Source organism: Danio aesculapii, unplaced genomic scaffold, assembly GCF_903798145.1.
Source record: "Danio aesculapii unplaced genomic scaffold, fDanAes4.1, whole genome shotgun sequence".
In the NCBI taxonomy this organism is placed as follows: domain Eukaryota; kingdom Metazoa; phylum Chordata; class Actinopteri; order Cypriniformes; family Danionidae; genus Danio; species Danio aesculapii.
In genome coordinates, this window is record NW_026613639.1 from 15123 (window position 1) to 41736 (window position 26614).

Below are 26614 nucleotides of genomic sequence, written 5' to 3' on the forward strand. Positions count from 1 at the left end.
AACGAGACAAAACTAAACAAAAATAGACAGTCAGACAAAACAAACAAAATGAGACAAAACTAAACAAAAAGAGACAAAATCAGACAAAACAAAATCAGACTAAACAAAACTTGACAAAAGTAGACAAAATCAGACAAAACAAAACTGGACAAAAGTAGACAAAATCCGACAAAATCAGACAAAACAAAAGTAGATAAAAGTAGACAAAATCAGACAAAACAAAAAACTAGACAAAAGTAGACAAAGTCAGACAAAACAAAAGTAGACTAAATCAAACAAAAGTTGACAAAAACAGACAAAACAAAAGTAGACAAAATCAGACAAAACTAGACAAAAATAGACAAAATCAGACAAAATGAAATTAGACAAAACTAAACAAAACTAGACAAGAGTTGACAAAATCAGACAAACGAAACTAGACAAAACTAGACAAAAATCAGACAAAACGAATAGACAAAACTAAATAAACCTAGACAAAACTCGACAAAAATAGACAAAATCAGACAAAACTAAACAAAACGAGAAAAAACTAGACTAAAGTATACAAAATCAGACAAAACGCATCTAGACAAAATCAGACAAAACAAAAGTAGACAAAATCTGACAAAACAAAAATAGACAAAATCTGACAAAACAAAAGTAGATAAAATCAAACAAAACAAAACTAGACAAAAGTAGACAAAATCAGACAAACAAAGCTAGACAAAACAAAACTAGACAAAAGTAGACAAAATCAGACAAAACTAGACAAAAATAGACAAAACTGGACAAAACTAAACAAATCTAGACATAACTAAACAAACATAGACTAAAAAATCTAGACAAAACTAGACAAAATCAGACTAAACAAAACGAGACAAAACTAAACAAAACTAGACAAAGGTAGATAAAATCAGACTAAACTAAACAAAACTAGACAAAGTCAGACAAACAAAACTAGACAAAACTAAACTAGACAAAAGTAGACAAAATCAGACAAAAGTAGACAAAATCAGACAAACGGAATTAGACAAAAGTAGACAAAATCTGACAAAACTAAACAAACTTAGACAAAACTAAACAAAAATATACAAAATCAGACAAAACTAAATAAAACGAGACAAAAGTAGACAAAATCAGACAAAACAAAACTAGACAAAAGTAGACAAAATCAGACAAAACAAAACTAGACAAAAGTATACAAAATCAGACAAACAAAACTAGACAAAACAAAACTAGACAAAAGCAGACAAAATCAGACATAACTAGACAAAAGTAGACAAAACGAAATTAGACAAAACTTAACAAAAGTACACAAAATCAGACAAAACTAAACAAAAATATACAAAATCAGACAAAACTAAACAAAACAAGACAAAACTAAACAAAACTAGACAAAAGTAGACAAAATCAGACAAAACAAAACTAGACAAATGTAGACAAAATCAGACAAAAACGCATCTAGACAAAATCAGACAAAACAAAAGTAGACAAAATCTGACAAAACAAAACTAGACAAAAGTAGACAAAATCTGACAAAACAAAACTAGACAAAAGTAGACAAAATCAGACAAACAAAACTAGACAAAAGTAGACAAAATCAGACAAAAAGAAATTAGACAAAACTAAACAAAACTAGACAAAAGTAGACAAAATCAGACAAAACGAAATTAGACAAAACTAAACAAAACTAGACAAAATCGGACAAAACTAGACAAAACTAAACAACTCTAGACAAAACTAAACAAACCTAGACAAAACAAAACTAGACAAAACTAAACAAAATTAGACAAAACTAAACAAAGGTAGATAAAATCAGACAAAACAAAACTAGACAAAAATAGACAAAATCAGACAAAATGAATCTAGACAAAATCTGACAAAACAAAAGTAGACAAAATCTGACAAAACAAAACTAGACAAAAGTAGACAAAATCAGACAAACAAAACTAGACGAAACAAAACTAGACAAAATCAGACAAAACTAGACAAAATCAGACAAAAAGAAATTGGACAAAACTAAACAAAACTAGACAAAAGTAGACAAAATCGGACAAAACTAAACAAACCTAGACAAAACAAAACTAGACAAAACTAAACAAAATGAGACAAAACTAAACAAAACTAGACAAAAGTAGACAAAATCAGACAAAACAAAAGTAGACAAAATCCGACAAAACGCATCTAGACAAAATCAGACAAAACAAAAGTAGACTAAAGTAGATACAATCTGACAAAACAAAACTAGACAAAAATAGACAAAATCTGACAAAACAAAACTAGACAAAAGTAGACAAAATCAGACAGACAAAACTAGACAAAAGTAGACAAAATCAGACAAAAGTAGACAAAATCAGACAAAAAGAAATTAGACAAAACTAAACAAAACTAGACAAAAGTAGACAAAATCAGACAAAACGAAATTAGACAAAACTAAACAAAACTAGACAAGATCGGACAAAACTAGACAAAAGTAAACAAATCTAGACAAAACTAAACAAACCTAGAAAAAACAAAACTAGACAAAATTAGAAAAAACTAAACAAAACTAGACAAAGGTAGATAAAATCAGACAAAACAAAAATAGACAAAAATAGACAAAATCAGACAAAATGAATCTAGACAAAAACTGAAAAAACAAAAGTAGACAAAATCTGACAAAACAAAACTAGACAAAAGTAGACAAAATCAGACAAACAAAACTAGACGAAACAAAACTAGACAAAATCAGACAAAACTAGACAAAAGTAGACAAAATCAGACAAAAAGAAATTAGATAAAACTGAACAAAACTACACAAAAGTAGACAAAATCAGACAAACAAAACTAGACAAAACAAAACTAGACAAAAGTAGACAAAATCAGACAAAAAGAAATTAGACAAAACTAAACAAAAGTAGACAAAATCGGACAAAACTAAACAAACATAGACAAAACAAAACTAGACAAAACTAAACAAAAATAGACAAAATCAGGCAAAACAAAAGTAGACAAAAGTAGATAAAATCTGACAAAACAAAACTAGACAAAAGTAGATAAAAACTGACGAAACAAAACTAGACAAAAGTAGACAAAATCAGACAAAACTAGACAAATCTAAACAAAACTAAACAAACCTTGACAAAACAAAACTAGACAAAACTTAACAAAAATAGACAAAATCAGACAAAACTAAACAAAACGAGACAAAACTACAAACTAGACAAGAGTAGATAAAATCAGACAAAACAAAACTAGACAAAAATAGATAAAATCAGACAAAACAAAACTAGACAAAAATAGACAAAATCTGACAAAACTAGACAAAAGTAGACAAAATCAGACAAACAAAACTAGACAAAAGGTGGTTGCTAAGGTGTTGCTATGTGGTTGGTAGGCGGTTGCTAAGGTGTTGCTAGGCGGTTGCTAGGTGGTTGCTATGCGGTTGCTAAGGTGTAGCTAGGCGGTTGCTAAGGTGTTGCTATGTGGTTGCTAGGTGGTTGCTATGCGGTTGCTAAGGTGTTGCTAGGTGGTTGCTAGGCGGTTGCTAAGGTGTTGCTAGGTGGTTGCTAGGCGGTTGCTAAGGTGGTTGGTAGGCGGTTGCTAAGGTGTTGCTATGTGGTTGCTAAGGTGTTGCTAGGCGGTTTCTAAAGTGTTGCTAGGCGGTTGCTAGGTGGTTGCCATGCGGTTGCTAAGGTGTTGCTAGGCGGTTGCTAAGGTTTTGCTATGTGGTTGCTATGCGGTTGCTAAGGTGTAGCTAGGTGGTTGCTAAGGTGTTGCTAGGTGGTTGGTAGGTGGTTGCTAAGGTGGTTGGTAGGCGGTTGCTAAGGTGTTGCTATGTGGTTGCTAAGGTGTTGCTAGGCGGTTGCTAAGGTGTTGCTATGTGGTTGCTAGGCAGTTGCTAAGGTGTTGCTAGGTGGTTGCTATGCGGTTGCTAAGGTGTTGCTAGGTGGTTGCTAGGTGGTTGCTATGCGGTTGCTAAGGTGTTGCTAGGTGGTTGCTAAGATGTTGCTAGGTGGTTGCCAAGGTGTTGCTAGGCGGTTGCTAGGTGGTTGCTATGCGGTTGCTAAGGTGTTGCTAGGTGGTTGCTAGGCGGTTGCTAAGGTGTTGCTAGGTGGTTGCTAGGCGATTGCTAAGGTGTTGCTAGGCGGTTGCTAGGTGGTTGCTATGCGGTTGCTAAGGTGTTGCTAGGTTGTTGCTAAGGTGTTGCTAGGTGGTTGGTAGGCGGTTGCTAGGTGGTTGCTATGCGGTTGCTAAGGTGTTGCTAGGTGGTTGCTAGGCAGTTGCTAAGGTGTTGCTATGTGGTTGCTAGGCAGTTGCTAAGGTGTTGCTAGGTGGTTGCTAGGCGGTTGCTAAGGTGTTGCTATATGGTTGCTAAGGTGTTGCTATGTGGTTGCTAAGGTGTTGCTAGGCGGTTGCTAAGGTGTTGCTATGTGGTTGCTAGGTGGTTGCTATGCGGTTGCTAAGGTGTTGCTAGGTGGTTGCTAGGCGGTTGCTAAGGTGTTGCTAGGTGGTTGCTAGGCGGTTGCTAAGGTGGTTGGTAGGCGGTTGCTAAGGTGTTGCTATGTGGTTGCTAAGGTGTTGCTAGGCGGTTTCTAAAGTGTTGCTAGGCGGTTGCTAGGTGGTTGCTATGCGGTTGCTAAGGTGTAGCTAGGTGGTTGCTAAGGTGTTGCTAGGTGGTTGGTAGGTGGTTGCTAAGGTGGTTGGTAGGCGGTTGCTAAGGTGTTGCTATGTGGTTGCTAAGGTGTTGCTAGGCAGTTGCTAAGGTGTTGCTATGTGGTTGCTAGGCAGTTGCTAAGGTGTTGCTAGGTGGTTGCTATGCGGTTGCTAAGGTGTTGCTAGGTGGTTGCTATGCGGTTGCTAAGGTGTTGCTAGGTGGTTGCTAAGATGTTGCTAGGTGGTTGCTAAGGTGTTGCTAGGCGGTTGCTAGGTGGTTGCTATGCGGTTGCTAAGGTGTTGCTAGGTGGTTGCTAGGCGGTTGCTAATGTGTTGCTAGGTGGTTGCTAGGCGATTGCTAAGGTGTTGCTAGGTGGTTGGTAGGTGGTTGCTAAGGTGGTTGGTAGGCGGTTGCTAAGGTGTTACTATGTGGTTGCTAAGGTGTTGCTAGGCGGTTGCTAAGGTGTTGCTATGTGGTTGCTAGGCAGTTGCTAAGGTGTTGCTAGGTGGTTGTTATGCGGTTGCTAAGGTGTTGCTTGGTGGTTGCTAGGTGGTTGCTATGCGGTTGCTAAGGTGTTGCTAGGTGGTTGCTAAGATGTTGCTAGGTGGTTGCTAAGGTGTTGCTAGGCGGTTGCTAGGTGGTTGCTATGCGGTTGCTAAGGTGTTGCTAGGTGGTTGCTAGGCGGTTGCTAAGGTGTTGCTAGGTGGTTGCTAGGCGATTGCTAAGGTGTTGCTAGGCGGTTGCTAGGTGGTTGCTATGCGGTTGCTAAGGTGTTGCTAGGTTGTTGCTAAGGTGTTGCTAGGTGGTTGGTAGGCGGTTGCTAGGTGGTTGCTATGCGGTTGCTAAGGTGTTGCTAGGTGGTTGCTAGGCAGTTGCTAAGGTGTTGCTATGTGGTTGCTAGGCAGTTGCTAAGGTGTTGCTATGCGATTGCTAAGGTGTTGCTTGGTGGTTGCTAAGGTGTCAATAGGCGGTTGCTAAGGTGTTGCTAGGTGGTTGCTAGGCTGTTGCTAAGGTGTTGCTAGGTGGTTGCTAAGGTGTTGCTGGGTGGTTGCTAAGGTGTTGCTAGGTGGTTGCTAGGCGGTTTCTAAGGTGTTGCTAGGTGGTTGCTAGGCGGTTGCTAAGGTGTTGCTAAGTGGTTGCTATGCGGTTGCTAAGGTGTTGCCAGGTGGTTGCTAGGCGGCTGCTAAGGTGTTGCTAGGTGGTTGCTAGGCGGTTGCTAAGGTGTTGCTAGGTGGTTGCTAAGGTGTTGCTAGGCGGTTGCTAGGTGGTTGCTATGCGGTTGCTAAGGTGTTGCTAGGTGGTTGCTAGGCGGTTGCTAAGGTGTTGCTAGGTGGTTGCTAGGCGGTTGCTAAGGTGTTGCTAGGTGGTTGCTAGGCGGTTGCTAAGGTGTTGCTAGGTGGTTGCTATGCGGTTGCTAAGGTGTTGCTAGGTGGTTGCTAGGCGGTTGCTAAGGTGTTGCTATGTGGTTGCTAGGCGGTTGCTAAGGTGTTGCTAGGTGGTTGCTAAGGTGTTGCTAGGCGGTTGCTAGGTGGTTGCTATGCGGTTGCTAAGGTGTTGCTAGGTGGTTGCTAGGCGGTTGCTAAGGTGTTGCTAGGTGGTTGCTAGGCGATTGCTAAGGTGTTGCTAGGCGGTTGCTAGGTGGTTGCTATGCGGTTGCTAAGGTGTTGCTAGGTTGTTGCTAGGTGGTTGGTAGGCGGTTGCTAGGTGGTTGCTATGCGGTTGCTAAGGTGTTGCTAGGTGGTTGCTAGGCAGTTTCTAAGGTGTTGCTATGTGGTTGCTAGGCAGTTGCTAAGGTGTTGCTAAGTGGTTGCTAGGTGGTTGCTAGGCGGTTGCTAAGGTGTTGCTAAGTGGTTGCTATGCGGTTGCTAAGGTGTTGCTAGGTGGTTGCTAGGCGGTTGCTAAGGTGTTGCTAAGTGGTTGCTAGGCGGTTGCTAAGGTGTTGCTAAGTGGTTGCTATGCGGTTGCTAAGGTGTTGCTAGGCGGTTGCTAGGTGGTTGCTAGGCGGTTGCTAAGGTGTTGCTAGGTGGTTGCTAAGGTGTTGCTAGGTGGTTGGTAGGCGGTTGCTAAGGTGTTGCTATTTGGTTGCTAAGGTGTTGCTATGTGGTTGCTATGCGGTTGCTAAGGTGTTGCTAGGCGGTTGCTAAGGTGTTGCTAAGTGGTTGCTATGCGGTTGCTAAGGTGTTGCTAGGTGGTTGCTAAGGTGTTGCTAAGTGGTTGCTAGGTGGTTGCTAGGCGGTTGCTAAGGTGTTGCTAAGTGGTTGCTATGCGGTTGCTAAGGTGTTGCTAGGTGGTTGCTAGGCGGTTGCTAAGGTGTTGCTAAGTGGTTGCTAGGTGGTTGCTAAGGTGTTGTTAAGTGGTTGCTATGCGGTTGCTAAGGTGTTGCTAGGTGGTTGCTATGCGGTTGCTAAGGTGTTGCTAGGTGGTTGCTAGGCGGTTGCTAAGGTGTTGCTAAGTGGTTGCTAGGTGGTTGCTAAGGTGTTGTTAAGTGGTTGCTATGCGGTTGCTAAGGTGTTGCTAGGTGGTTGCTATGCGGTTGCTAAGGTGTTGCTAGGTGGTTGCTAAGGTGTTGCTAGGTGGTTGCTAGGTGGTTGCTAGGCGGTTGCTAAGGTGTTGCTAAGTGGTTGCTATGCGGTTGCTAAGGTGTTGCTAGGTGGTTGCTAGGCGGTTGCTAAGGTGTTGCTAAGTGGTTGCTAGGTGGTTGCTAGGCGGTTGCTAAGGTGTTGCTAAGTGGTTGCTATGCGGTTGCTAAGGTGTTGCTAGGTGGTTGCTATGCGGTTGCTAAGGTGTTGCTAGGTGGTTGCTAGGCGGTTGCTAAGGTGTTGCTAAGTGGTTACTAGGTGGTTGCTAGGCGGTTGCTAAGGTGTTGCTAAGTGGTTGCTATGCGGTTGCTAAGGTGTTGCTATGTGGTTGCTAGGCGGTTGCTAAGGTGTTGCTAAGTGGTTGCTAGGTGGTTGCTAAGGTGTTGTTAAGTGGTTGTTATGCGGTTGCTAAGGTGTTGCTAGGTGGTTGCTAGGCGGTTGCTAAGGTGTTGCTAAGTGGTTGCTAGGTGGTTGCTAAGGTGTTGTTAAGTGGTTGCTAGGTGGTTGCTAAGGTGTTGTTAAGTGGTTGCTATGCGGTTGCTAAGGTGTTGCTAGGTGGTTGCTATGCGGTTGCTAAGGTGTTGCTAGGTGGTTGCTAGGCGGTTGCTAAGGTGTTGCTAAGTGGTTGCTAGGTGGTTGCTAGGCGGTTGCTAAGGTGTTGCTAAGTGGTTGCTATGCGGTTGCTAAGGTGTTGCTAGGTGGTTGCTAGGCGGTTGCTAAGGTGTTGCTAGGTGGTTGCTAGGCGGTTGCTAAGGTGTTGCTAAGTGGTTGCTATGCGGTTGCTAAGGTGTTGCTAGGCGGTTGCTAAGGTGTTGCTAAGTGGTTGCTAGGTGGTTGCTAGGCGGTTGCTAAGGTGTTGCTAGGTGGTTGCTAGGCGGTTGCTAAGGTGTTGCTAAGTGGTTGCTAGGTGGTTGCTAGGCGGTTGCTAAGGTGTTGCTAAGTGGTTGCTATGCGGTTGCTAAGGTGTTGCCAGGTGGTTGCTAGGCGGTTGCTAAGGTGTTGCTAAGTGGTTGCTAGGTGGTTGCTAAGGTGTTGTTAAGTGGTTGCTAGGTGGTTGCTAAGGTGTTGTTAAGTGGTTGCTATGCGGTTGCTAAGGTGTTGCTAGGTGGTTGCTATGCGGTTGCTAAGGTGTTGCTAGGTGGTTGCTAGGCGGTTGCTAAGGTGTTGCTAAGTGGTTGCTAGGTGGTTGCTAGGCGGTTGCTAAGGTGTTGCTAAGTGGTTGCTATGCGGTTGCTAAGGTGTTGCTAGGTGGTTGCTAGGCGGTTGCTAAGGTGTTGCTAGGTGGTTGCTAGGCGGTTGCTAAGGTGTTGCTAAGTGGTTGCTATGCGGTTGCTAAGGTGTTGCTAGGTGGTTGCTAAGGTGTTGCTAAGTGGTTGCTAGGTGGTTGCTAGGCGGTTGCTAAGGTGTTGCTAAGTGGTTGCTATGCGGTTGCTAAGGTGTTGCTAGGTGGTTGCTAGGCGGTTGCTAAGGTGTTGCTAAGTGGTTGCTAGGTGGTTGCTAGGCGGTTGCTAAGGTGTTGCTAAGTGGTTGCTATGCGGTTGCTAAGGTGTTGCCAGGTGGTTGCTAGGCGGTTGCTAAGGTGTTGATAGGCGTTGGATAAATCTTTATATTAATTATTAAGACATAACATTATTAAAATAACAAAATTAAGTGATAAAAATAAAAAGATAAAAGAGCAGCATTTTGCTAAATATATTAGTCCTTTATTTGCTTTATATCCTGCTCTATATGTGTTGTTTTATTTTCATTTATTGATTAACTTGCTGCTCTCGTTATTTAGTGTTTGAATATTGAAACAAATAACAGTCATGGCTTAAATGGTTATATTTTACCATCAAAATGTAGAATATTTTATATCATTATTAACTTTTGATATGAAACTGCTGTTTAATTTAATTGATTGTCTAAAGTGAAATAATTTCAGTGCTTTATTCTTTATTAGTGAAAGTGCCGCTCACTTTTCTCAAGGCCTGTACAAAAACATGTTTCTGCCACTACAACACAAATACACTATTATTGTTGCATTATCATTGTTTATTTGTCTGTTCTGTTCAGAGAGTTGAAATATATAATTTATTCCTCCTCCAGTCATTTTCAATCATCACGTCACATTTTGGTCATTTTATCTCTAAATAAAGTTTAGGCAGAGCCGCGCAACATGTGACCTCTAAATAAATAAGCTGCTGTGACATCTACCTATATTTAGCACCCCTGTTTGATAGAGCAGCACAGTGTTCAGTCATGCGGTTGCTTTCGCTTTAATGAACATGAAAAAACTAGTTTTGGCTTTTGTTTAAATTTAATTGAACAAAAGGAGCCGTTTTCATTGCGTTACCAAGGCAACTACTGATGTGATTTGTGTAATGTTTTAAAGAGTTTTGTCACAGCACAACAGTGTAAAATGAAACCGTATCCATACTGTCTGGCCCTGTTTTGGCACAGAATGGAGCGGTTCAGCATGATCACTATTTTTAGGTGAGAATTGGCCCCAATACTTCAATCACAGGTGAACCGTTTGCCCATGTGAACTGGACTGACCCCAAAATGGCCACAAAAGATCTCTTAGTAGCCGTGTTTGGAAGGAACACCCTTAGTACACACTGCTGCACTGGCAAATGTTCAAATCCCTTCAGAGACAAAGCAGCTAAGCCACGACTGGACTCCAAATAAGTCTCTGACATCATCGGTAAGTTTTTTTTCCCTAAAAAAATAGTTTGTAAATATTGTCATATTTTGTTTATTAAAAACAAAATATACAAATATAATTATATAATTACACTCAGGACTTTGCTATCTACTTTAAAAACTATGTCAGGCCTTGAGGCGGGGGGTCTTTTGTAGGGGGGTCTTTTGCTCTCAGATGTGTTTTGGGTCTAAATATGTTTCTTTTTCTTATCTCTGACAGTTTACATCAAAAATTAATAGAATGCTGAAGCCAGCCAAATAAGGAAGCCCATCTCCCAAAAATGCGCTGATTAAGTGCAAAATGACAAAAAGACACCACAATTTTGTGTAATTGTTTTAGAACTTTGTGTGTGAATATTTTTTATCTGCTCATATAATGAAAACTGAAATCAAATTGAACAATGTTGAAACAACAGGACATCATTTTGTTGCCCTTTTTAAATCAATATTTTCAGAGGTTTGTGCACTAATGCTGTTCTCTAATATAGGTTGCACAAAAATTAAGGTGTCAAGGTGACTTTTCATAAGACAGTCACAGATACAAAAGAAAAGTGTACATTTAGGATTGCATTAAAATCCCATATACTTGTCATATAAGTCGTATTAGACAATCTGATGGATTCCTTTAGGTTTTAAGGTTCCAAAAACAAATAGGAATTCTAAATGGAATCCTATACAGAAATCCTATTGGAATTTCTAACATATTTTGGAACCTTTCCTAAAGGATTCCAATAGGATTTCTTTATAGGATTCCATTGAGAATTCCAGTTGGAATTTCCACGTGGGGTGCGTGCGTACAATTCTGAACAGTATCTCAAGCATAAACGTCAGACATCCACTAGACTGTTTAGAGCTGACTCCAGACCTATGAAACGGATCCACAATCAAATAGAACACACACACTTAAAGAATAATCTGTTTCTTATCCGAGGCTGAGTATAGTCTCAGCGGTCTTTATCAAAACTGGTTAAAAACCGGTATAATCTACATTCAGGCAGTTATTTCCTTACTACACAAAGTCTATCTTGAATAAAAAGTAGAATCACCCTCAAAGAATTAACTGTAAAACAGCAAAATCCCTTAAGACATTTTAAATAGTACTAACTCTTAGAAATAACAATGGAGACAGTTGCTTTTGGTCCTCAGCCCTCAGCTCCACTCAAGGTCTCCGTGACCTCTGACTTAGTTTGGTGGCTCTTGAAAAAGTTATAAAGAGACAGGCAAACGCACTGAACATTCTTATATTAAGCAATGTGTTAACTTATTAATTAATTAAAATCAATTCAAAGTTAATTACTCATTCAGATAATCAAATAATTATATGAAAAAAAATGAGAAACAAGATGATGAGGAAAGGATAAACGTCGATTCATGATGAGATGGATAGGAAGGTAGAAATCCGAATCCTCCACGCTCTACAAAAGTTGGCTTACACGCCCAAACAGAGACTTGAACCCAGGAACGTCAGATGAAAAGTCTGACGCTCTACCGACTGAGTTATCCGGGATCGCTGGGGCATTAGCTTAGATTTAAGAGTAGGAGCGTGCACTGAAAACTGGGCTGTATAAAACAGGTGGCAAGAGGGGGGCGTGATGCCAATGTCACCGTAAGGAATCCTGCCGTGACCTGGATTCGAAACGGGGTTGCTGCGGCCATAATGCAGAGTACTAACCACAATCCGATCACGGCGAGTTACCGGACAGCCGTTGTGGCCCCGGTGCGGTATGTTCCTCCCTCTGATTTGCCCCTTTCGGTTCAGTGAGCGCACGCTGTTGTTTTTCTCCTCCTACCACACGACGCTTTTCCCAAGTAACGCTGGAATTGCAAACATTTGATGACTGTTGCAAATTTTAAAAGGAAGAGGACGAGCACGTGGTCTGCAGGACTCAAACCAGCACGAGAAGACACCAATGGATTTCTAATGCATGACCTTAACCACTCGGCCGCAACTACAAGACTGCCTGTGCTGTCCATGTCCTCATGCCTAATACACATGTTGTGCATCCAGATGAAACTTTCAGCAAGCGATAGCTCACTGGCAAAAGCTGTGGCTCCACAAGAAGAGCCTTACACGCCCGAGCAGGGACTTGAACCCTGGACCCTCAGATTAAAAGTCTGATGCTCTACCGACTGAGCTACCCGGGCTCCATGGCTGTGCCTCGCAAGTAGGCAAGGTTTAGGGTTGTGGTCGGCGCAGACCTTTACACTACACAAAAGTTTACCGTAAGGTGGGGTTTGGACTTGTGGTTGGTGTAGATGTTGCTAAAACACAACAGGTTACTGTGAGGTTGGGTTTATGGTTGTTGTAGGTGTAGACGTCAGTAAAACGCAGTAGTTTGGACTCCATGTCATGTGGGAGACATTGAAAAGATCAATGACAACTGCAGAAGGTCTTTCTGTTGTTGTGGCAATAAATGGAGACTTAACCATTGAAACGATTCCTTCCATGCCTTAGAAGCAAGACTTGATCAATGCTTACCTACACAGCATGCTGGCATCAAAGGACCCGCTGCTCATATCGAATCCCTAGTCTTCCACACTTTAGGAAACGTAAACATTCAGGACGTGCCATTAGTAAGAGGACGAGCACGTGGTCTGCAGGACTCGAACCAGCGCGAGAAGACCCCAACAGATTTCTAATGTTTTGTAATGTTACGGCAGCCAAAAGGTATACATTGGCTGGGAATCTACTTAGAAGCCAGCTATGCTCACCACTATATTACCAACGCTTGTAGACATCCTCTCACAGAAGTGTAGAAATTGAAAGCTTTCGACCAAGGAGTTCTTTGTGTGAGCGAAAAAAAAAAGTCAAGTATGGATGCCATCTCTTTCTGACGTTGAGGTTGGATAAAGCGTTCGAAGGTACAACCTCACCAAAAAAAAAACAGAGGTCAATAATTTCACTCTGCAGTGGTGGAGTTCTCATCTTCTGTCACCCAGTATTCACTGTAAGGAGCTCCCCCGGTTTGAATGTCATTGCAAGGGTTGACTGGATGCAGCTCATGAAAGGGCAAGCTGACATTTTGTGGAGTAAAAACTGGGCTATGTATAAGATTGAATGGGGTGCTTTGTTTGCTGCAAAACATGCTAATAATGTTCTGTGTGATGCACTGTTCATGTTACTGCTGATGACCAGTCAAAGGCTGATGAAGAATTAAGGAATATTAATGAAGAAAAAGCTGTCCAAGCCCAGTTTTCAACCCTCCTCTTGCCTCCTCGACGTGAATCCGCCTATTTTAAATAGCCAACTCTTGACAGCTGCTCTCGCTTACAGCCGTACCACCCTGGAATGCTAGAGGGCAATAGTGCACTTGCAGCAAAGAAAGTGGTAGGCAGAGAGTGAGAAAGGATCACTCGATTTTTGTTTTGTTTGTTTGTTTTTTCAGAAAAAGTTTGAGTTTTTTTTAGTTTTTCTTTTTTTGATAATTTTGTCCACTTCCCAGCAGCACTTTGCTGTCTGGGAAGTTTGTGTTCTGTTATGAGTGCAAATGTGGAAGGACTCAAACGTAAAGATATGGACATGGATAGAAAACGAAGAGGGCAACTGGATAATGGACTGGAAGTAGGACAAGACTTTGGACACGGACAAATGGGCGATAAAAGGATCTATACTAAAGAAGCTACAGTGATTGTTCATATGACAGAAGTGAATGATGCTAGAGCAGAAGACATCATAAAGGCTCTGACTGAGAAGATAGGAAAAGGGAAGGTTCTGGCTGTAAGACCAAGAAAGGAAAAGGAATGTGAAAAAACTCTGCCAAGTAAAGAGGACGGCGAGGATTTGGAAGATGGACTCATGATAAAAGGGAAGAATTGTGAAGTAAGACACTTACAAGTAAGAGAGTATATTGTATCTTTTAAACATTTGCCGGCTTATATTGAGGATGATGAAATTCTGGATAAACGTAAGTTTTGGGGAGTAACACCTGCATCTGATATCAGAAGGCGAATGTATCCGGGTACAGACATTGCAGATACTACAAGGTATTTAAGGGTTAAATTCCTGAAGGAGGTGATATCACTCCCAAACAGTGCAAAATTTGATACTGAAGAAGGAACACAATATTTCCGAATTATGCATTACCGTCAAGTGAAAACTTGTCGCTTGTGTATGGGTCCTGGACATGTGTTTAAAGACTGTCCTGATTTTAAATGCTTTCAGTGTGATGAGCAAGGACATTTCACAAGGGATTGCGATGCAGTGAAATGCCTGGATTGCAGAAAGGTGATGGTAAGATGTGAGTGTTGGATGGAGAAAGAAAATGTTACACAAATCCCAGAGACTGTTAAGGAAGCAAGACAAATGATGGATGAAACAGAGTTGGGAAAGATTGGTGAAGTTGAGAAAGTAATTATTGAGAATACAGAGAGTAATGCAGGAAATCGAGATGAAATGGAAGATAATTCACTGGGAAGAGCAATGGCTGAGTGGGAGGTTAAAAAAATGTCAATAGAATATAGTAAATGTATGAAAAAACAAAAAGAAAATGAAATAAGAAAGAAGCTAGATAAAGAGTTAAGAAAAGGGACAGAGGGTGAGGGAAACGAAGATATTGAAGAAATTGTAAGGTTACGAGATAAGTTAAAAATAATAGAAGAAGAAAAATGCAAAGGTGCAATAATAAGAAGTAAAGCAAACTATGCAGTAGAAGGAGAAAGATCTACACAGTTCTTCTTTAATTTGGAAAGCAATAGGCAAAGAGCTGAATTAATAAAAGAGGTATTAAATAAAGAGGGCAAAGTAGAAACAGAAACTGAGGGGATTTTAAAAACAGTAAAGGATTTTTATAGTGATATGTTCAAAAAACAAGGAACTGCTTTATTATACCCCCTGGAAGCTGAACCACTGGGATTGGCAATAAAATCAGATAGAAGCATTAAAGGGATACAAATAGAAAAAAAAAGACAACAGAGAAGCTGTGTATCAATACGCGGATGATACTACATTGTTAGTTGAAGATATTCAGAGTATTAAAGGGGCGATGGAGATTTTAGAGCTATATTGTAAAGCGTCAGGAGCTAAGGTTAATGTTGGAAAAAGTATATGCATGAGGGTGGGAATAGTAGAAGAAATAACAAAACACATACCCTTTAAAAAAGTATTAAAGGGAAAATGTTGGGAATTTGGGTGGGGATGGATTCTAATAAAGCAGATATTTTAAATTGGGAGGGAGTTTTAAATGGAATTGAGAAAAGACTTAGATTTTGGAAAGCTCGAAATTTGACGTTAAAAGGGAAAGTATTAATCTTAAATGCTATAATGTTGTCAAAGGTCTGGTATGTGTTAAGTGTAAATGCATTGCCTGAAGTATACTATAAAAAATGAAGGATGTAGTTTTAAAGTTTGTGTGGGGAAATGGAAGAGCCAAAATGGCTTATAATACTTTGATTGGGGAGGTAAAAGAAGGAGGTCTGGGACTTTTAAATAGCTTTTTAAAAATGAAAACATTAAGAATTAAGATTATTCAAAGGTTTTTGGAAGGGAAAATGGATGTGATTTGGAAAAGTGTGTTAGACTATTATTTGAAGAAATGTGGACATTTTGATATGGGATGTAATGTTTTATGGATGAAAATGAAAAAAAATATGGATGATAGCAGGTCTGCCAAGATTTTATGTTGAGGTCTTAGAATCATGGGGGGAATTTTTAGAAAATGTGTTGATTATACCAAAAGGAAGGGCTCAGATTGTAGAACAACCACTTTTTCTGAATCCAAATATTTTAAATGAAGGAAAATAATTATATTTTAAGGAAAGGTGGAATGGAGGATTAAGACAAGTTAAAGATGAATTATATGAAGTGATAAAAGGATTTGTACCATTACATTTAGTCATTTAGCAGACAATTACAAGTAATTGTAGATGCTGTGGAGGATGGTTATAAAAGAGTTGTTAAAACGAAATGACAAAGACAATATCATGATTTGAAAAAAGCAATACCAAAAGATTGGATTGAAATAATTGAAAAAAATTAGTTGGGGGATAAGGAAGAATTACCAGAGGTCTATTTTAAGAAGAAAAATGGAGAAAAGATCAATATGAGCTTATGTACAGTTATGAGTTTTTATGTTGTTTTTAGATCAAAGGCTTTTATAAGACCTATAGCATTCAACTACTGGAAGGAAAGATATGAGGATTTAAATGAAAAAGAAATATGGGCAAATGTCAGAATGAAATATACGGAACCAATTTTAGAAAATTGTAATTATTTATTGAGACATAATTGCATATTAACAGAAATGAGATTGTGTAAAATGGGAATTGAACAAGATATAATATGTAAGGTGTTTAGGAAGGAAGGGGAAGGTTTATTACATTTGTTCTTCTATTGTGAAAAGTTGGAGGAATTATGGAAAAATTTAAGAAAATTGCTAAATCGTTAATAGGGGACATATATGTGGATGAACAAAAGAACTGGGGAAAAATGTTTTTACTTGATCAAAATGAATGTGGTATGTATGCTTTTAATCTATGTATAACAATTGCTAAGTATGTGATATGGATAAGGAGAAATATGGCTAAACATGATGGGAAGAGAGTGGATATATGGCGTATGTTTAAAAACAGAATGGAGATGGCTGTAAAATTGATATTCAACTATTTTATAGTACAAGAAAAGGAGGATGTATTTATAGAAATATTGGTAAAAGGGAACATTATGGTTGAATAAAAGGACAACATTTTAAGTTGATTATGAGAAAAATATGAAGTCTAATAATGAGTGTTGTAAGTATCATGTGATTTTTGTGTGATGTGATCATTTCTTTGTAAAAATGTAAATATTTGATTTTAATAAAAAAATTTTTTTTAAATATCCCGTCTGAACTCGGAAGCAAAGCAGGGTTGGGCCTGGTTGGTACTTGGATGGGAGACCGCCTGGAAATACCAGGTGCTGTAAGCTTTTTAAATTCCTTCATTTGGCAGCTAATACACTTCCCAAAATACAAAAAAAAAAAAAAAAAAAAAAACTCTGAATTCCTCTCTGAACTCTGGAACCAGCCAAGTCAGTGTACCCACTTCCCCTGATTCCATTCGGGGGAAAGTGGGTACAGTGACTTGGCTGGTTTAACTTAGCAAGAGCTGTTGGTGCCCCGGAGCAGAAACAGAAAAAAAAAACAAAAAACAGGGAAACAATTGAGGGGACAAGGGCCTTGTTTCTGTCGGTGCTGTGTCAATGCAAGATGAGCTGCGCTCGGCTCCTGGTGCTGCGCCTATTTTTAAATAGCTAACTCTTGACGGCTGCTCTGGCTTACGGCCATACCACCCTGGCAATACCTGATGTCATCTGAACTCGGAAGAAAAGCAGGGTTGGGCCTGGTAGGGACTTTTGCAGCAAGTAGGCTGGGTTTACGATTGCTAAGCTAGAATCCTCTGATCCATAGTCATAAGCGTTATCCTTTGTGCCACTGGCACTCCGTTCAGCACCTTGTTAGCACACTGTTTGAAACAAGGACAAGGCTCTGTCAACCTGGAGTTCCGTCACCACACATTCTGCTTTGTTTTATAGCAAGACGTTGTGTGGATGGGATGCTCTTACAGGATTCCTGACAGTCCCCCCATAGAAGACCTGAGATCCAGGGTCGGAGACTCTCTTCTCTCCAAGAGGAGGCTAAAAGCCATAGTTTCTTTTATGCATGTTTTATCAGAGCACTTAGGTATTGCTACAGCTCAGAGACATAACAAGTGGAAGAGATTACTCTGCAAGTTGGCTTAGTGACTTCTAAGTGGTAGGGACTTTTGCAACAAGTAGGCTGGGTTTACGATTGGTGTAGCTGTAGTAGACGTTAATAAAAATCTAGCGGTTGGGGCAGCCTTTGAAACCAGGGGAGCACCCCACGGGCTCTGTGATTGCGGCCCCTTAAACTCGACTCACACCAGAGTGGACCTGAACAGCTCCAGTGGGGGGCGAAAGGCGACTGCAGTGCACTGGCTGACATCAAAGCAAAAAGACCAAAGCGAGCCAGCCAGGAGTCGAACCTAGAATCTTCTGATCCGTAGTCAGACGCGTTATCCATTGCGCCACTAGCCCTGTCTGCTTATCTTTTCATCTTTAGCGTGTTGCTTGTAATAAGGACACAGCTCAGTCAACACGGAGTTCATTCAACACGGAGTTCGTTCAACACATGCTGTCCTTCGTTATTATGGCAAGTTGTGGTGTCGATAGGATCCTCTTACAGTGCATGTGACAGTCCCTCCCTAGAAGAACTGTGATCCAGGGTCTGAGACTTTCTCCTCTCCAGGAGGAGGTTACAAGCATTAGATTTATTTTTGTCAGAGCAGCTGCAGCATACTTGCGTGGAGGCCCACAGCTAGGCTTGAGGGCACGCTTCTGCAGGACCTTCCCCGGTGGTCTAGTGGTTACGATTCGGCGCTCTCACCCCTGCGGCCCGGGTTCGATTCCCGGTCAGGGAACTTCCTTTTGAGCTCTAGCTATGAAGATATATGCGAACTGCACAGGCATGAAAGGGCAAAAGACCTCCTTCGAGCCGGAGTCGTACCAGCGACCTAAGGATTGCCAACAACTCACCTACAGTCCTACGCTCTACTAACTGAGCTATTGAAGGCTTATGAGATTCCCACACAAGCCCACCCCCTTAAAGTTGCTGCAGTCCGACTGCTGGGAAAAAAAGGGCAGTGGCAAAAATGGTCTAGGCTTCCCATACCGGGAGTCGAACCAGGGCCACCTGGGTGAAAACCAGGAATCCTGACCGCTAGACCATATGGGAGCTGCCACTTATGAGGGCAGTCTTGGCACAAACTTCAGTTCTTTATAAAACAAAATTACAAAGACAATATCATGATTTGAAAAAAGCAATACCAAAAGATTTTATTGAAATAATTGAAAAAAAAAAGAGCTGCGGGATAAGGAAGAATTACCAGAGGTCTATTTTAAGAAGAAAAATGGAGAAAAGATCAATATGAGCTTATGTACAGTTAAGAGTTTTTATGTTGTTTTTAGATCAAAGGCTTTTATAAGACCTATAGCATTCAACTACTGGAAGGAAAGATATGAGGATTTAAATGAAAAAGAAATATGGGCAAATGTCACAATGAAATATACGGAACCAATTTTAGAAAATTGTAATTATTTATTGAGACATAATTGCATATTAACAGAAATGAGATTGTGTAAAATGGAAATTGAACAAGATATAATATGTAAGGTGTTTAGGAAGAAAGGGGAAGGTTTATTACATTTGTTCTTCTATTGTGAAAAGTTGGAGGAATTATGGAAAAATTTTAGAAAATTGCTAAATCGTTAATAGGGGACAAATATGTGGATGAACAAAAGAACTGGGGAAAAAATATTTATTTGGTCAAAATGAATGTGGTATGTATGCTTTTAATCTATGTATAACAATTGCTAAGTATGTGATATGGATAAGGAGAAATATGGCTAAACATGATGGGAAGAGAGTGGATATATGGCGTATGTTTAAAAACAGAATGGAGATGGCTGTAAAATTGATATTCAACTATTTTATAGTACAAGAAAAGGAGGATGTATTTATAGAAATAATGGTAAAAAGGAACGTAATGGTTGAATACAAGGACAACATTTTAAGTTGGTTATGGGAAAAATATGAAGTCTAATAATGAGTGTTGTAAGTATCATGTGATTTTTGTGTGATGTAATCATTTCTTTGTAAAAATGTGAATATTTGATTTTAATAAAAATTTTTTTTTTAAATATCCCGTCTGAACTCGGAAGCAAAGCAGGGTTGGGCCTGGTTGGTACTTGGATGGGAGACCGCCTGGGAATACCAGGTGCTGTAAGCTTTTTAAATTCCTTCATTTGGCAGCTAATACACTTCCCAAAATATATAAAAAAAAAACCTCTGAATTCCTCTCTGAACTCTGGAACCAGCCAAGTCAGTGTACCCGCTTCCCCTGATTCCATTTGGGGGAAAGTGGGTACAGTGACTTGGCTGGTTTAACTTAGCAAGAGCTGTTGGTGCCCCGGAGCAGAAAAAAAACAAAAACAAAAAACAGGTAAACAATTGAGGGGACAAGGGCCTTGTTTCTGTCGGTGCTGTGTCAATGCAAGCTGAGCTGCGCTCGGCTCCTGGTGCTGCGCCTATTTTTAAATAGCTAACTCTTGACGGCTGCTCTCGCTTACGGCCATACCACCCTGGCAATGCCTGATCTCATCTGAACTCGGAAGAAAGACAGGGTTGGGCCTGGTAGGGACTTTTGCAGCAAGTAGGCTGGGTTTACGATTGCTAAGCTAGAATCCTCTGATCCATAGTCATAAGCGTTATCCTTTGTGCCACTGGCACTCCGTTCAGCACCTTGTTAGCACATTGTTTAAAACAAGGACAAGGCTCTGTCAACCTGGAGTTCCGTCACCACACATTCTGCTTTGTTTTATAGCAAGACGTTGAGTGGATGGGATGCTCTTGCAGGATTCCTGACAGTCCCTCCAGAGAACCCCTGAGATCCAGGGTCGGAGACTCTCTTCTCTCCAAGAGGAGGTTCAAAGCCATAGTTTCTTTTATGCATGTTTTATCAGAGCACTTAGGTATTGCTACAGCTCAGCGACTTACAAGTGGAAGAGATTACGCTGCAAGTTGGCTGGGTGACTTCTAAGTGGTAGGGACTGATTCCATTCAGGGGAAAGTGGGTACAGTGACTTGGCTGGTTTAACTTAGCAAGAGCTGTTGGTGCCCCGGAGCAGAAACAGAAAAAAAAACAAAAAACAGGTAAACAATTGAGGGGACAAGGGCCTTGTTACTGTCGGTGCTGTGTCAATGCAAGCTGAGCTGCGCTGGGCTCCTGGTGCTGCGCCTATTTTAAAATAGCTAACTCTTGACGGCTGCTCTCGCCTACGGCCATACCACCCTGGCAATGCCTGATCTCATCTGAACTTGGAAGAAAAGCAGGGTTGGGCCTGGTAGGGACTTTTGCAGCAAGTAGGCTGGGTTTACGATTGCTAAGCTAGAATCCTCTGATCCATAGTCATAAGCGTTATCCTTTGTGCCACTGGCACTCCGTTCAGCACCTTGTTAGCACATTGTTTAAAACAAGGACAAGGCTCTGTCAACCTGGAGTTCCGTCACCACACATTCTGCTTTGTTTTATAGCAAGACGTTGTGTGGATGGGATGCTCTTACAGGATTCCTGACAGTCCCTACATAGAACCCCTGAGATCCAGGGTCGGAGACTCTCTTCTCTCCAAGAGGAGGTTAAAAGCCATAGTTTCTTTTATGCATGTTTTATCAGAGCACTTAGGTATTGCTACAGCTCAGAGACTTACAAGTGGAAGAGATTACGCTGCAAGTTGGCTGGGTGACTTCTAAGTGGCAGGGACTTTTGCAACAAGTAGGCTGGGTTTACGATTGGTGTAGCTGTAGTAGACGTTAATAAAAATCTAGCGGTTGGGGCAGCCTTTGAAACCAGGGGAGCACCCCACGGGCTCTGTGATTGCGGCCCCTTAAACTCAACACACTCCAGAGTGGACCTGAACAGTTCCAGTGGGGGCGAAAGGCGACTACGGTGCACTGGCTGACATCAAAGCAGAAAGACCAGAGCGAGCCAGCCGGGAGTCGATCCTAGAATCTTCTGATCCGTAGTCAGACGCGTTATGCATTGCGCCACTAGCCATATCAGCTTATCTTTTCATCTTTATCTTGTTGCTTGTGATAAGGACACAGCTCAGTCAACACGGAGTTCATTCAACACGGAGTTCGTTCAACACATGCTGTCCTTCGTTATTATGGCAAGTTGTGGTGTCAATAGGATGCTCTTACAGTGCATGTGACAGTCCCTCCCTAGAAGAACTGTGATCCAGGGTCTGAGACTTTCTCCTCTCCAGGAGGAGGTTACAAGCATTAGATTTATTTTTGTCAGAGCAGCTGCAGCATACTTGCGTGGAGGCCCACAGCTAGACTTGAGGGCAAGCTTCTGTAAGACCTTCCCTGGTGGTCTAGTGGTTAGGATTCGGCGCTCTCACCGCCACGGCCCGGGTTCGATTCCCGGTCAGGGAACTTACTTTTGAGCTCTAGCTATGAAAATATACTCCAACTGCACAGGCATGAAAGGGCAAAAGACAGTGGCAAAAATACTCATAGCTTCCCATACCGGGAGTCGAACCCGGGCCGCCTGGGTGAAAACCAGGAATCCTGACCGCTAGACCATATGGGAGCTGCCACTTATGAGGGCAGTCTTGGCAAAAACTTCAGTTCTTTCTAAAACAAAATTACAAAGACAATATCATGATTTGAAAAAAGCAATACCAAAAGATTGGATTGAAATAATTGAAAAAAAAAATGAGTTGCGGGATAAGGAAGAATTACCAGAGGTCTATTTTAAGAAAAAAAATGGAGAAAAGATCAATATGAGCTTATGTACAGTTAAGAGTTTTTATGTTGTTTTTAGATCAAAGGCTTTTATAAGACCTATAGCATTCAACTACTGGAAGGAAAGATATGAGGATTTAAATGAAAAAGAAATATGGGCAAATGTCACAATGAAATATACGGAACCAATTTTAGAAAATTGTAATAATTTATTGAGACATAATTGCATATTAACAGAAATGAGATTGTGTAAAATGGGAATTGAACAAGATATAATATGTAAGGTGTTTAGGAAGGAAGGGGAAGGTTTATTACATTTGTTCTTCTATTGTGAAAAGTTGGAGGAATTATGGAAAAATTTCAGAAAATTGCTAAATCGTTAATAGGGGACATATATGTGGATGAACAAAAGAACTGGGAAAAAAATATTTATTTGGTCAAAATGAATGTGGTATGTATGCTTTTAATCTATGTATAACAATTGCTAAGTATGTGATTTGGATAAGGAGAAATATGGCTAAACATGATGGGAAGAGAGTGGATATATGGCGTATGTTTAAAAACAGAATGGAGATGGCTGTAAAATTGATATTCAACTATTTTATAGTACAAGAAAAGGAGGATGTATTTATAGAAATAATGGTAAAAGGGAACGTAATGGTTGAATACAAGGACAACATTTTAAGTTGGTTATGGGAAAAATATGAAGTCTAATAATGAGTGTTGTAAAAATCATGTGATTTTTGTGTGATGTGATCATTTCTTTGTAAAAATGTAAATATTTGATTTTAATAAAAAAAAAAAAAAATCTCATCTGAACTCGGAAGCAAAGCAGGGTTGGGCCTGGTTGGTACTTGGATGGGAGACCGCCTGGGAATACCAGGTGCTGTAAGCTTTTTAAATTCCTTCATTTGGCAGCTAATACACTTCGTAAATATATTTAATAAAAACCTCTGAATTCCTCTCTGAACTCTGGAACCAGCCAAGTCAGTGTACCCACTTCCCCTGATTCCATTCGGGGGAAAGTGGGTACAGTGACTTGGCTGGTTTAACTTAGCAAGAGCTGTTGGTGCCCCGGAGCAGAAACAGAAAAAAAAAACAAAAAACAGGTAAACAATTGAGGGGACAAGGGCCTTGTTTCTGTCGGTGCTGTGTCAATGCAAGCTAGACCATATGGGAGTTGCCACTTGTGATGGCAGTCTTGGCACAAACTTCAGATCTTTCTGATCATGCGCACTTCACTGCCCCTCTTGCACAAGTCCCACTCATACATTTACGCACTCTCTCATACACAGTCTCATGGTTTCCGTAAGCTAGAATCCTCCGATCCATAGTCATAAGCGTTATCCTTTGTGCCACTGGCACTCTGTTCAGCACCTTGTTAGCACATTGTTTGAAACAAGGACAAGGCTCTGTCAACGTGGAGTTGCGTCACCACACATTCTGCTTTGTTTTATGATAAGACGTTGTGTGGATTGGATGCTCTTACAGGATTCCTGACAGTCCCTCCATAGAAGACCTGAGATCCAGAGTCGGAGACTCTCTTCTCTCCAAGAGGAGGTTAAAAGCCATAGTTTCTTTTATGCATGTTTTATCAGAGCACTTAGGTATTGCTGCAGCTCAGAGACTTACAAGTGGAAGAGATTACGCTGCAAGTTGGCTGGGTGACTTCTAAGTGGTAGGGACTTTTGCAACAAGTACCCTGGGTTTACGGTTGGTGTTGCTGTAGTAGACGTTAATAAAAATCAGCAGTTGGGGCAGCCTTTGAAACTAGGGGAGCACCCCACAGGCTCTGTGCTTGCGGCCCCTTAAACTCGACTTACTCCAGAGTGGAACTGATCAGTTCCAGCGGGGGCGAAAGGCGACCGCAGTGTACTGGCTGACATCAAAGCAAAAAGACCAAAGCGAGCAAGCCAGGAGTTGAACCTAGAATCTTCTGATCCTTAGTCAGGCGCATTATCCATTGCACCACTGGCCCTGTCTGCTTATCTTGTCATCTTTAGCTTGTGGCTTGTGATAAGGACACAGCTCTGTCAACATGGAGTTCATTCAATGCAAGCTGTGCTTGCTATTATGGCAAGTTGTGGTGTCGATAGGATGCTCTTACAGTGCATGTGACAGTCCCTCCCTAGAAGAACTGTGATGCAGGGTCTGAGACTTTCTCCTCTCCAGGAGGAGGTTACAAGCATTAGATTTATTTTTGTCAGAGCAGCTGCAGCATACTTGCGTGGAGGCCCACAGCTAGGCTTGAGGGCAAGTTTTTGCAGAACCTTCTCTGGTGGTCTAGTGGTTAGGGGTCGGCACTTTCACCGCAGCGGCCTGGGTTCGATTCCTGTTCAGGGAACTTCATTTTCACCTCTATGGTGAACTTTAAGCTCTAGCTATTAATATATATGTGAACTGCACAGGCATGAAAGGGCAAAAGACCTTCTTCAAGCCAGAGTCGAACCAGCAACCTAAGGATTGCCAACAACACACCTTCAGTACTCCGCTCTACCAACTGAGCTATCAAAGGCTTATGAGATTCCCACACAAGCCCACCCCCTTAATGTTGCTGCAGTCCGACTGCTAGGCAAAAAGGGCAGTGGCAAAAATGCTCAAGGCTTCCCAGACCAGGAGTCGAACCCAGGCCAACTGGGTGAAAACCAGGAATCAAACTTTGCACAAACTTCAGTTCTTTCTGATCGTGCGCACTTCACTGCCCCTCTTGCACAAGTACCACTCATACATTTACGCACTCTCTCATACACAGTCTCATGGTTTCCGTAAGCTAGAATCCTCTGATCCGTAGTCATAAGCGTTATCCTTTGTGCCAATGGCACTCTGTTCAGCACCTTGTTAGCACATTGTTTGAAACAAGGACAAGGCTCTGTCAACGTGGAGTTCCGTCACGACACATTCTCCTTTGTTTTATGGCAAGACGTTGTGTGGATGAGATGCTCTTCCAGGATTCCTGACAGTCCCTCCATAGAAGACCTGAGATCCAGGATCGGAGACTCTCTTCTCTCCAAGAGGGGGTTAAAAGCCATACTTTCTTTTATGCATGTTTTATCAGAGCACTTAGGTATTGCTGCAGCTCAGAGACTTACAAGTGGAAGAGATTACGCTGCAAGTTGGCTGGGTGACTTCTAAGTTGTAGGGACTTTTGCAACAAGAAGGCTGGGTTTACGATTGGTGTAGCTGTAGAAGACGTTAACAAAAATCAGCAGTTGGGGCAGCCTTTGAAACCAGGGGAGCACTCCACGGGCTCTTTGCTGGCGGCCGCAGAAACTTGATTCACTCCAGAGTGGAACTGAACCGGTCCAGCGGGGGGAAAGGCGACCGCAGTGCACTGGCTGACAGTAAAGCAAAAAGACCAAAGCGAGCCAGCCTGAAGTCGAACCTACAACCTTCTGATCCGCAGTCAGTCACATTATCCATTGCACCACTGGTCCTGTTTGCTTATCTAAGTACTAAATACTTTTATGAATTAGAAAAAACAAAACAGAGAGCAGCTATAATCAAATGTATAAAAACACAAGATGGGAAAACTGTAGAGGACAAAGATGGAATTTTAAAGGAAACTAGACGATTTTATAAGGAATTATTTACAGAAAATGGAGTAGTTTTAAATGATGAAAATTTCTTATTAGAAAAAATAACAGTAAAAATAAATAAAGAGGACGAGGAAATGTGCGAGAGTGAGATAACAGATTTAGAAATAGAAACAGCTATTGATCAGTTGAGAAATGGGAAAAGTCCAGGAATACATGGACTACCAGTTGAGTTTTATAAAGTTTTTAAAAATGTTTTAAGTCCTATTTTAAATAGAATATACAGTGATATTTATGAAAAAGGGGAGACTCGACTCGACTTTTTTTTTTTTCGCCCACACAAAGAACTCCTTCATTTTCTACACTTCTGTGAGAGGATGTCTACAAGCGTTGCTAATATAGTGGTGAGCATAGCTGGCTTCTGCCGTAACATTACATGGCCAGGCGCCACTCTTGTGAAGATATCCCATAACATGTGGGTAGATCAGTGCATTTTGAGATGATTGGGATCCATATGCTGAACATGTTTTTCAGAGCCGAACCAAGACAAAGAGGGCCTTGGTTGAAAGCATTCTTTTTGAGCTCTTCTGGCAAGAGGCGTCCACAAGCGTTGGTGGTATAGTGGTGAGCATAGCTGCCTTCCAAGCAGTTGACCCGGGTTCAATTCCAGGCCAACGCATGTCCTTTTGGCTGCTGTATATATCACTTACTCCGTTGCCACCCTTGTCAAAAGGCAACAGCCAAAGAGTAAAAGACAAAGGAGGGCCTCCCTGTCCGGGGAATCGAACCCAGGTCTTTCGCATGACAGGTGGAGATACTGTCCACTATACTAACAAGGATCTGCGGAAAAAATAAACCCGTTCTCCCCCCACACAGATCAGCAATGTAATCCAGTCCTAACAG

The 26614-nt window shown here is 41.3% G+C and overlaps 6 non-coding genes across 6 annotated transcripts; 2 read left to right on the plus strand and 4 right to left on the minus strand.

The window, feature by feature from the left end:
• Positions 1-11951: 11951 nt before the first annotated feature.
• trnak-uuu (transfer RNA lysine (anticodon UUU)) lies at positions 11952-12024 on the minus strand. The gene has a single exon. It is a non-coding gene; the product is annotated as a tRNA-Lys (tRNA).
• Positions 12025-17835: 5811 nt separating this feature from the next.
• On the minus strand, positions 17836-17908 carry trnar-acg (transfer RNA arginine (anticodon ACG)). The gene has a single exon. It is a non-coding gene; the product is annotated as a tRNA-Arg (tRNA).
• Positions 17909-18533: 625 nt separating this feature from the next.
• trnae-uuc (transfer RNA glutamic acid (anticodon UUC)) lies at positions 18534-18605 on the minus strand. Its single transcript has one exon. It is a non-coding gene; the product is annotated as a tRNA-Glu (tRNA).
• A 3189-nt stretch (positions 18606-21794) lies between these two features.
• Positions 21795-21866, plus strand: trnae-cuc (transfer RNA glutamic acid (anticodon CUC)). Its single transcript has one exon. It is a non-coding gene; the product is annotated as a tRNA-Glu (tRNA).
• An 85-nt stretch (positions 21867-21951) lies between these two features.
• Positions 21952-22023, minus strand: trnae-uuc (transfer RNA glutamic acid (anticodon UUC)). Its single transcript has one exon. It is a non-coding gene; the product is annotated as a tRNA-Glu (tRNA).
• A 4295-nt stretch (positions 22024-26318) lies between these two features.
• Positions 26319-26390, plus strand: trnag-ucc (transfer RNA glycine (anticodon UCC)). The gene has a single exon. It is a non-coding gene; the product is annotated as a tRNA-Gly (tRNA).
• Positions 26391-26614: the final 224 nt, after the last annotated feature.